This window comes from Anser anser (genome assembly GCF_964211835.1).
Source record: "Anser anser genome assembly, chromosome: 1".
In the NCBI taxonomy this organism is placed as follows: Eukaryota; Metazoa; Chordata; class Aves; order Anseriformes; family Anatidae; genus Anser; species Anser anser.
In genome coordinates, this window is record NC_139720.1 from 89,565,538 (window position 1) to 89,577,812 (window position 12,275).

Consider the following 12,275-nt stretch of genomic DNA (forward strand, 5'->3'; position numbering starts at 1 on the left):
TTATCATTGCTCTGTAAATAAATTACACACAAAGCATTTCTGAGGGGACATTTCATATTTGCATATCCTTAATCTTCAATATAAATTGAAGTCAGTAAGAGCAGAAAGAGAAGTGTAAACACTATGTGCCATTTTCTAATAAGCAAACCCATTTTAATAATTATTGAGCCTATGTCTGGACATCAATTTGATCTAGACAGAATTTGATGGGTGTTGGGGTATGCTTCATTTGTTTCACTTTATGAAGTGCAGGCATCCTGAGAGAAAAATCTGGATGAAATTTATAACTCAAGTAATGTAAAATGCCTTTTTGATATGTTATACCCTGGAAGTTTCTCAAGAATTGAAGAAAAAATAATAATAACAGTAAAAAATAAAATAAAAAATAGAAGAAAAAAGACATGAATGTTAAGAGATTAAGAATGAGCATTCTCAAGCAATCATGAACTTTCAGATCCAGTTCATTATCATATCTTGATATTCCCACCTCTGCCTGTTAGCTTGGGTATAGGTCCTTTGTGGTTTTATTCATTGCTTCCCCCCACACTCTTTGATTTTTATTCTACTGTGTGATATATGCTCCAGTTAAAAAAGGCCTCCATATAAAACATGTCCTAAGACTGGAACACATTTATAGATGGATGTGAAGGATCACTTTAAGAAGAGAGATTTTTTTCTGGTATGGCTTTTCCAAAGAAAAGAGGAAAAATGCTTAAGTAATAAAAACAGATAAATTATATAGCCTTTCTGAAATGATTTTGAACAAGAAGAAATCAAACCTTCTGTCTGAGATGGAGAAAAAGTAATGCATCAACAGAGAGCCACTGGTGACAAACCATTGATTTCAATAGTATAATGATGATCAATGGAGAATGTGCCTGAAACTCTCTTGAAGTTTTGAAAATGAACAGAGAAAGTGAACCTTGCCAGAACTGTCCATCCTAGTTAACACATGGATGCTTTATTATCAGACTCAGCAAGATGCATTCATTCCCATGTCATTGGTCCCTTCATAAGCAAGAGCAAGCATAGCACTTCACAAACATGGCTGTTTCTGTTAAAGTTGTTCTTTGTATTGTGGAAGAGCCACATTTCTTCCAGACATGTCTATTTAATATTTTTTTAGTGTCTTCAAAGTTCTTCTGGAGTTAGCCAGCATTAAATTTATCTGCTTGTATTGATCAGTGTGTTGCTTAAGAGGAGATAATTGTTCAGATATATCTCCAACAATCAATAGCAATCAATCAAATGAGATTTCATTTAGTACTTCTGTCCTTCGTGCATTTAGTGCTTTTCTCAAGCTATGCAGACTTAGATGTATCAGTACAATTAAGTTTTCTGATAGGCTCAGCATCCCCGGGGAGGGAAAGATTTTTGGAAGAGTGCCATTACCATTCAGACTATAAAATAAGTGACTTAACATTCAAATTGAGCTCAGACTTGTATTAAAAGATTTGCAAATCTAACATTTGTGGACAATATACATTTGAATTCGTAGCTACAGGAGCATATTTTTTGGTTTCGTAGCATGTGGGAATAGGAGTCTGTTTATTTAACTCTATTTGGTCCAAATGAAGACATCTGCATTTGAACAGACCATCCTTATTTTTGTTTGTATAGAGAATATATATATATATATATATAACTTCAGTGGGGTGAAATTAGCGTTTAAAATGCATGATTCAACTCACCTAGAAGTAGAAGATAGACCTACAGATGAGAGGCAGTCAAAAAACACTAAATCTGATTTGACTGAAAACCTATCCAGAAGGGTCACAAGTTTGAGGGGCTAGTACTGGACTCACAGCCCATTACTGCTTGGCGATAGTTGGTGCCTTTTTAATGCCTGAGATCTATAAAAAAGCCCTTTGGGTAGAGGGATGTTTACGTAGGAGTTATATTGATATGTTTTGCTCAATTTTTGTCCGCCAGTTGCTGGAAGACTATTTGCTCAAACTGTAAACTACTACATCATTAGACACAGTTCACGCACTTAGAGGTGGTATGTGGTACAACAAAATGCTGCTGAGGCAAAATGGTGCTTTTTGGAACGGTCCATGCTGGCATTCCCCTTAAATGCACCTTCCCCTGTGTTTTGTTCGCTGTTTGCTCTTTGTGTACTCTTGAGAACAAACCAAATGCCATAAGGTTCCTTAGGCAGGTAAGTGATTGTCAGCTCTTCCAAGATCTGATTCGTAAAACATAAAAATAGAACTGCCTTTTTACTGACAGCTAGCTCAGATGAATGAGATAAATCTCATCCTTGGTGTTTTTAAATGCCTGTAATGTGCAGCTTACTGGCAAAGCACATTCCTCATCCGCCCTTGCCCACACAAGCTAGCTCTGAAAGGTGATAGGTACCGAGAGACAGCACTCACTTTAGCTGTATACTCGTGGGGAAAAATGGAGATTGATTTTTTTCATCTGTACTATGGTTTTAGCATTTAGGCTGTTTTGCTAGTATTGCAACCCTACATTTGCACAGGATGTTTATGGTTATTATATTGGACATTTCCCATCTATATTTGCAGAACATGCTGATGCTTTTTTTTATTTTTATTTTATTCTTTTTGAGAGTCAGCTGTTATTTTTCCCCTCCTAGGGAATGACAATGATGCTATTTTAAGTAAGAACTCATAGTCAAAATATTCATTTCACTGCTATCCACAATACATTTGTGCTTACAGCATACTGACTTGCTAACTCAAGCCTTAAAGAAAGTCCTAATATTTCTAGCAAATAATTCAGGGCAATGTTGATGTGAAAATTCCGCCAGCAAGCTAAAACCTTGTCTTATCTTCCTTTCTCTCCTCGAGAAATGTTGACTCCTCTTGCCAAAATTGAAAGCCTGGTGAGTCCAGAATTTTAGGGTAGCATTGCTCCCAACTCTGACCACTTAGCTCTAACTCTTCAGCGATGTCTAAACAATTTTCATTTGTGTCTTCTCTTCCAGATGACGCCTTTAAAGACACAGTGTATTTTGTCACTGTGTCAATGAACTGTTAGTTCTAAAATCTGGGTCAGATGTATGTACTTCGTATGCTTTCTAGAATAGGAAGCCATATTTTATTTTTTTCAGTTGAATGTTCCAAAATGTACCACAGGGGTGAAGACATCAATTTAAGTCCTCCTTATTGAACCTTTAAGGAAAACTTGTATTCTATCCATCAACCAGAAGGCCAGTCTGCAAGCAAGCACTGAAGGTGCTGATCTCAGCTAGATACTCATTTCAATCCATTGCTTGCTGTAAATAGGATTCTGCTGAAAGTAAAGCAAAACTATGAAGCACAGAAAACTACACTGCTGTGCTTTTGTATGACTTCATTTTCAAAAATAAAACCGCTTGATCTTACTACACAGTAGAGCGTAACTCTCAGTCTCTCCCACTGAAATGGCTCTCAGATTCACGTGCACTACAAGAAAACTTCCCTTTTTCTTTGCAAGGAAGGAGTCATGCAAGTGTATTGTAGGTACACTTGCACTTCACAACAAATACAAATCTCAATGCACCAGAACCTATTTGGGTGGGGGAAGAAGGGTTATGATTTTAAAAGAAGACAGTGACTGAAATCAGAAAGCACAGCTTCTCTTTGCCACCGATAACAAAAAACCCACCTAAGAAGTGAACCTGCAATGTGTTTAGCAAGTTGTATCTTTTCCCACAGTTCCTAAGAACAGTCCATGAGTCTACCAGAGCAATCACTCTACTGAACGACCATCTACCTCCTAAATAATGTTAAACCAATTGTTTTGTGTGGAAAAAATGCAGGGTGACATATGGCTGAAGATAATAATACCTGGGAAGAAGATTTAAAAGAGTAACCTGTTCCATTTTCTGCTGCTGAAGAAATGGCCCCAATTGAAAGCTTTTTTTTTTTCTTTTTTCTTTGCAGTCTGGCATAATAATTTGAACAACACAGCCTCGGCTATGGCCTTCCAGAGAGGCTGCTGTCCGTCTGATCATCATGCATTTTTTCTTGATATCTGAAATTCTCCCCTTCGGTAATTTCCCCCAATTACTACTATCTCTCAGATGTGCCAAGGAGCTCCCCATTAGAACTTACACCCCCTAGACTACTACTTACACCTTTAATTGCGTCTTAGCTAGTTCAGCATTTGTTCTTGCCTCCTAAAGCAGTCTAAAACAACTTCCTCTCATTGGCAGCTGCATCACACAAACACATATGCATGCACACATGCACACTCTTCAGGTGTGACACTCAGGGAGTGCAAATGCATAGGTGTTTCTTCCTTTCTGATGTTTGATAAAGGTAGTAGCTCTTGAGATACAGCTGAATTTAGAGTTACCATTTTTTGGTAATTGTTTCCTTCTCCTGTGGAATTCTAAACTTCTCCTGTACCACTTCAGAAAAAAATAAAAATAAAAAATCTAGATTTCTTTTGCGATATTCTGCCAGCAATTTCAGACTGCTTCCTGTGATGCTGTACCCATGGAGCTAGGGAGACAGTTGCATATTGTACCTTTCAACTATTCTATCCCCAGTGAACAATTAAATGCTCATTAGTGCTAATGAGACAGACTTTACAGCCTAGAAAGCCAAGGAACTTAACATATGTAGGGAAAGCAACAGGTTTGAACCAAAATGAAAGAGGAATTTGAACATGACACTTCCACAACCTTTCCCCTTGAAGAGTGCTAGAGGTGGACTGAGAAGATTTCAGCCTCTAAGTTCTGTTGAACGTGACCTAATATCAACCACAGCTGCTGCAGCAAAAACGTGCACCTTTTTAAAAATCTCATAAACATACATGTTCACGGTATTTTTTGGAATAGGTTGTTGGATTTTCACCTCTCCTTTATAGTATGTATAGTAAAAGACCAGCAATAATCATAAGAGAGCATTGGAACTTCAGAAGCACTCTGCTCATTCACTTAAGATTCTTTCATGCTTAACAATGGCATCAAATTCACAGCTCACCATCTTCTCCCTTCTTCTTTGCCATCCTTGTTTGATTTTTTTTTTTTAAGCACATGGTAAAGGCTTTGAAATCTCTAATCCTTTGTCAAATTCGGATTAAAATGGTTAGTGAGGTCAAAAGTTTATTCGAGCAGGAGATGAACAGACAACGTGATCACATAAATCTTATCTTCAAAGGACAGCATGAAAATACACCATTTAAAATGTAAAAGCCAATTCTTATCTGTTCTTAAGTGTATCTTAATCCACCATGGGAAAAAAAAAAAAGAAAATTGTCTTGATCTATTCATTACATATTGTTTTATAAGAATAGGAATTAGACAATCTGCTTAATAAATATTTAGTCCATTCTTATTTGAAATATATCTTGTCTTTGAATAACTGGAAAATTCCTGTGGTTTTTTTTTTCCTTTTTTTTTTTTTTTTGAAATCATCAAATTGCTCTTTGCTGCTAGTTCATTATTATTTCTTTTAAATACCTGAAAATCTGCATTACCCAGGGTAAGCCTTTTCTTCAGGTCCTCACTACTGAGAGGTATGTGGTTGCATGCATGATTTTTGCTGAGCTGGGTCCCAGGAAGGAAAGAAGGAAGGGGCCCTTCTCCTTCCCTTCCCTGGTGGTGACCTTCCTCAAACCCGGGGACGAGGCTGCACGATGTGATCTGATGGCAGCCAGTTACACGCGCTTGCATTTGGAATTTCTTATACTCTTCCAAATGTAGATTTCTTTTCCTTTCTTCTTTTAATTGGAAGTGTTTTCAGCTGTCCTTCACTCTCTAACTGGCTGGGACGAACCAAGCAGTATATTCTCAGTGCCAGTATTCTGAATTGACTCTTGTTATCTGACACTATTTTTGGATTTCTCTATATAGATTATTTCCCTCTTATTTATTTATTTCTGGCTGACATATACCAGCATTCATCTGAACATGCTGATGAATGTAATCTGCTGTCTGTAATTAGACTTTTTTTTAATTAAAACAGAAGAAGATGAGTTATTTACATGAAATCAGCTTTGCTACTAAGAAACCTTTATTGGTATTTACATGATTGCCTACTGCACATTTGCTCTTATAATTATGCACATTAGCTCTTAATGGAATGAAAAGGGCACTAGGACCAAATGTTTTTAATCTGCTACATTTGCATTCCAAAATTGCCAAATAGGTGCTCCGCTGAAGACAATTTTTCAATGGAATAGTGAACACGGGTTTTGTTCACCTAAAGCATGAAGGTGCACTCATCCTCCTATTTTTTTTTCCAATTGTACTAAATGTGAATAAAAAAAAGACTAAAGCAACTTAATAGTAGGTAAATCTCCTTTGAAAAGATAATACTTCTAAGCAATGAAAAAAGAAAAAAAAAACAGCTGCAGTTAAGCACAGATCTCTTTAAAGTTAGTGAAGTTCTCTGACAAAACAACAGACTGTCATGGAATAAAAGGGCTTTTAGAGAATGCAATTATACTATACTCTTAAACCAACTTAAACCTTTTTTTCTTTGCCTCTCCCTTTCCCTTCCCTCCCTCCCCGTCCTAACAAAACCATCCTAGAAACTGAAAAGGAAGAATTGCTGGGTTTACAGGATGATGAAATATAGGAAAGTAATTCTGGAGGGGAAAAAAAAAAAAGTCAGCTTTCTTACACTTCAGCTGAGAGAAGAATAAGATGTTCACATCTAACTGCAGTACTAAGTTGTACTCACTCTGCCATCCTAAACACATCTCCTTAGTTACCCCTTGGTAAGTGAATTCAGTGTTGCTTCCCTCTGCACTGAAATGCATTAATACAAGTACGAAGGGTCACCTGAATGGCAGAAAAATGTCGTTTATTTACTGCCAAGAGGCACATAATTGCAATACCTGTAAGCAGTCTCACCAAAGCCTGAAAAATAGACTGACCTCAGGAAACGATCTGTATTCAAACTTAAGCAATTCTTCTTACATAGGACTGGTTAAAACAAACAAGTCCCTTCTTCCCCACCCAAAACATCAGAAGGGACTGAAAGGTTTACAATGCAAGTCCATCATGCTTCTTGTGTTTCATACTATCTAGGGAACACAGCTTCAGAAACCCTACTTGGGATTTTAAGACATTTTCAAAGGAGCTCTCAGTTGGTTCTCAGTTTTCAGCAAAGACAGGTCTCTCTATGGAGATTTGAGAGAGATGTCCGAATCCTTTGCTCAAGAGCAGATGAAAATACCCTAGTTACTTCCTCCATCTACACTTGCCAAAACTGATAGATGTAATTTTCTAGCATTTCCACCTAGCTCTCATTCTAAGCAGCTGTACAGTACAAATGTCTTGTTTATATGACCAGCCCTGACATTCATATTTTCAGATACATAGCCTGTGAATTGTCTATAAATGAACCACAATCCTGTGATTTACAAGCAGTGTAAATCACAACACAAGCTAATCTGCTTCTCACCCTTTGTGGAAATAGAACGTGCTTAGTGCTCCTGGGACTGAAACTTTACCATCCTCTGAGGTACAGGCAAAGGGCTTAGAGCTCTCCTAGACTTCCCTCTGACAGGTCATGACTATATCAGTCAGCCAAAGTTTGACAACTATGTAGCCTTCCAAAGAAAACTGAAGAGAATGATAATTATATGATAAAACATGGCAAAAGGGCACTGTTGATATGACAAAAAAAAAAAAAAAAGCATCACCTCTGACACCTCTTTTAGGAGCTCCGTCGTTGAAAGCTGGGGCTGCTGCTGTGTTCACCAACAACTTAGGGCTCATTAAGGAGCAGTCACGGACCTGATTCACTTCAAGGAATCCCTTTGGACATGTAAAGCATACTGCAAAGACTCCAAATTTTTTCAAGTATCACAAACATGCCATCCATTCCTGCCAAGTCTCATATCTTCTCATCCTCCCTGTTCAACTTTTCAAGGCCATCAATCAATAAAGTCATTAAACTCATGATTACATTTCATATATGCATAAAATATGGGTTGTTTACAACATCCTGCTTGTCAAGCAATTAAAAAGCTGCAGACGTTCATAAAACTTAAGGTAGAGGAAATGAAGCAAATCTGAACCTTCCATAAACAGCCATCTGTCTATCATGTAATAGGGGTGAGGAGAATGCCTGCGAACCCATTCTGGTAAGAAAGCACACAAGAATTGGTGGGCCAGCTTACCCAGGACTCGGAGATGTCCCTGAATGTCACTGCGGGTTCCCGCAGATGTCGCGTGTATGCTGACAGGATGTCATTGGCACCAGTTTCTGCTCCTTAAAGATCTGCCTGCTTAACATCATGGCAGCAATCACTCCTGTGCCTCTTTCAGGAGAAGGAGGAAATACTCACAGGAAATCGCAGTAAACAGTAGCTTACGGTAGTAAAGAAGAAGAAATATTAAATCTGTAAGATGACCCAGTAGAGAACAAATGAAGAGTTTTACCGTGGACCCACTGGGTCTCTCTCTGCAAGAGACAGGTGCAGTTTTACAGACTACATAAAAAACTTCGTGCTAGCCCAGAAATTAAGTTTTCATGTTCATGAAAAACCTTGCTTGCTAATTAATGAACAGAATACATAGATCTGATTGCCAGGGTGTTCTTTAAATAATAATAATAATAATAATAATATAAAAACAAAAAAACTCACAAACCTTGAAACAACAAACTCTTTTCGAGGATTTCAACTGATGTTTATAAACTAAACTGCATTATTATTTTTACATTTTGTGACTCCTGATTTGTACCAAATTTAACGTGGCAGGGCGTAAATATGGGCAATAATGGGGGAAAATTCAAAACAGCAGCTTTTTGAGTAAAGCTCAGTTTCCAAGATATTACTCTGGCTTTCTTTTTTAATAACCTGTATTAAAAGAAATGGTAGCCTGGAGATTGTGTGCTAACCATAAAAAAGTAAGAGCAGTAGATTCTTTTAAATTCTGAACACACAGAAGTTAATGGTATTTCAAAACATACTGCTTCAGGTGCTGACGGTACAGAAAAACAAGGTAATCTACTACGCTAATGTCCCAGCATCTTTTGCATATTACACTTTAAAAAGAGAAAGCAGTACAAGAAAGAATAAAAAAAAAGGACACAATGGGAGGTACACAAGCTTGATTTGGTCAGTGGTACAAAACCCACTTATTTACAGATTATAGACAAGCGTTCAGTACACAGTTTATAAGGCACAGTGATACCTCATTATTAGCAACATTTCAGAACAAGACTAGTTTGATTATGCAATGCTGAGGCACAACAGCTATTGGTACTAACACTCTAAAGGAACTTCAGGATGAGCTTAATCTGTTCATGTTTAGGGAAAAGAAAAAAAAAAGCTCTTAAAAGGCCATCTACCATTCTTAGGTTACCGGCACCTTCGATAGGATGCCTCTTTCATTGCTGGAAGAAGTCGTCTCTGAGACTCCTTCTTTTTCATATCTACTACTACTTGAAAATTAAATAGAATCTGATCAAGCAAACTGCACTTGCTCTTCAATAATACATTGAGTTTGCAGCTACGGTATAAGCTTTAAAGTTCACAAATTTGGATGCAGTGAAATTTCAAAGGCCTCCTCCTCTAGATAATAGTGTCATCTCACCAAACTTTGGCTTAAATGTAGTCATGCAACAGTGCAACGCTGCCAGAAGACTTCTCAGACACTGAAAGAACTGTGGCTTCTAGGCAGGGACACGTGAGACTTGATGAAACATGAGGATAAACAATTTAATGAATAAATAATTAACACATAATTAAAGCATTATTTAAACAGGTTTGTATTAGCTGTGTGCATACTATAGCTCTCTTAGGGCTTTTCTGAGACCTAGTGGGCCTGAGTTGCTAACTTTTTGCATCTTGCATGCAGATCTTTGTCATCCTAAAGTTAAAAGTGAGCTGCTACCAGGTGAACGGAGTAGCATCTCTTGAGCTATTGAAAATTAAAAGAGATAAACAGTAACAAAGACCCAACCAGTTCCCTCTTCAAATTATCATAAAATGTTACCACTGTTACTGAAAATTCTTTGTGTTTGCAAAACCTTCCTTCCTACAGGATAATTGATTCGGGACCTCACCAACCTGTAAATTAGGAATATCATTACTGCAATGAACTAACTAAAGCTGGTGCAACAGATTAGGTTCTGCGAGAGTTGAAATGTAATTTCTGTGTGTACGCAAGTAATATTAAAAATGGTTTCTAGAAGATGGGATCCTCCCATCGATACTCTGCACATCAGAAATGGGGAGAGGCAGATTTGATGAAGTGTGGGAGATTTTCTGCTTTTTCTTCACTGTGAAATTATGCAAAGAAGGTCCTGACACATCACAGCAACTGTGCCTCCATAGAAAAGGGATGGTACACCTTCACTCCACACTGTGACTAGGATGTGTGCCTAGATGTATTACATTTCTCAAATCCCGAGGTAATGTGGAAACACAGAAGAAAGTGAAGAGGGGCTAAAGTCTCTTCCACTCAGAATCAGTGCTCACAAGAGTGCTCTTAACACTGCCACCCAGGAACTGGTAGGACTGAGGCTGTATTTAGCCTTGCATGGAAACTGAAAAGGAGAAGGACCTTCTGTGATCCCCTGTATTGTCAAATCAGCCACCTTTCCCTGAAGATTTCTGTACCAATACCTTCTTCCTCATTCACTGCCATCAGCCTGGTTTTCTAATAGGCTAGTTGGTCACTATATCTATTCCTGAGACTTCATTACTTGATAAGTAAACCCCTTAGTTTGACAGGAGCTGACAGCAGATGAATTCATACATATAAAGTGCAGAGAAAAGTTTTCCAAATTAGTCAGAAATGTTTGGTCAAAAAAGACAGCTTTGTGAATCATTGTCACTGTAAAAATATAATACAGAGCTGAAACTTGTATATCAGAACTCATAAATTAACTCACCTACCAACAACAAGAGCTATAAAAATGAATTACCTGAACTTGCTTCCATGATACAAACCCTCCAGTCCAAGTCTACTGCTTATTAGTACCAAATAAATGAATATTTACACTTTTGTGACTTTTACAATTCTCTCTGCTTGCCCGAACAGGAATACTGTATATGTCACTACTTGTGACATTGCATTTATCTTATTATTAAACAAAACCATAGTTTCAAAGAGGTATGAATTCTTCATGTACCCTCAGACAGCCCCCCCTAAAGCTACAATTAATCCTCAAACTACAGCTTCCTTTTCTTCCAGTTGCAGAATCAATGCCCTTGACTACGTGGAAAGAAATGTCTTCAACTGAGTATCTAGAAAGTGGGAAATCGTACGCACTGTGGTGCATGTTGCATACAGACTCAGCAGTGTAAAAACATTAAAATCTATTTAGGTTAGCAGAAAAAAACAGAAGATTGTGGAAGGCCTGAGACTCAATTGTCTTTATTTGCTTCAAAAGTGAAAGACCCCAAACTAACTCATTTTTCCAATGAAAGGGGATGAAGCTTCTATACAGATAATTATTCTAAGATATACTCCCATAATTTTCCACATAGCAGGAGAGTTTGCATAGTGCTAACTTAGAAGCCACCCACAACTTCTTGCTTTCCTGACTATGTAGCTTTTGTGAACTGAAAATAAAAATCTGTATCTTTTTTGCAGTTTCAATAAAGTTTCACAAAACCTAGTTCTCTGAACATAACTTTGGTAACTTTTCTGACTATAACTTTAACATGAAGGAAGAAAAAGTGAAGCATTCTGAAAAGTGGAAGGAATATATATATATATATAAAAAAAAAAGCAGTAGCTGTTGAAAAACTTTTCTGTTTTATGTATGCCAAATAATTGCAATGGCATATGAGACCTCCCCCTCTATTATCTTTGTATTTCAGAGATTAGATGTCACAAACATTTTAGAAAAGCATTATAAACATTTCACAGGATTGACGGTAATGTAGTTGCTAGAGCTGGTTGCAATTCCCTGGCAAAACAAAGATCTGACAGAAAACACTAGATCACTGAAATGTTTCATTCAAATCAGTGGCAGGAGGGAATCACGAGGGATTTGCTCCAGAGCACCAAACAGTGAAAACTATGAAGTCCATGACCCAAGGACAGACATACCCTTGCTTATAACCCTGTAGATACAAAACTCTCCATTCGGTCTTTGCAGCTGACAGCCTTAGTTTTGCAGCTGCTAGAAGCAATGACTGACAAATGCAATAATTTCACTGAGCAGCTGCAGTATCCAGGACTCCTATGGGTCACCAGAAAAAAAAATAAAAAATAAAAAATAAAAAAAAAAAGAGAGAGAAAAGAAGTTGGGAATGGTAGTCCTCCAGGCACCCAAAGGAACCTGGTTTCCAGCCAGCTCTAAAAGCCATCTCTCGGCAGAAAAGCCCTGCATAACAAGTGTTGA

At 37.6% G+C, this 12,275-nt stretch overlaps 1 protein-coding gene across 7 annotated transcripts in view; it reads right to left on the bottom strand.

The window, feature by feature from the left end:
* LOC310885740 (uncharacterized protein) overlaps positions 1–12,275 on the bottom strand; it is a 257,063-nt gene that overhangs the window by 61,396 nt on the left and 183,392 nt on the right. The gene's annotated exons all lie outside the window — the stretch shown is intronic.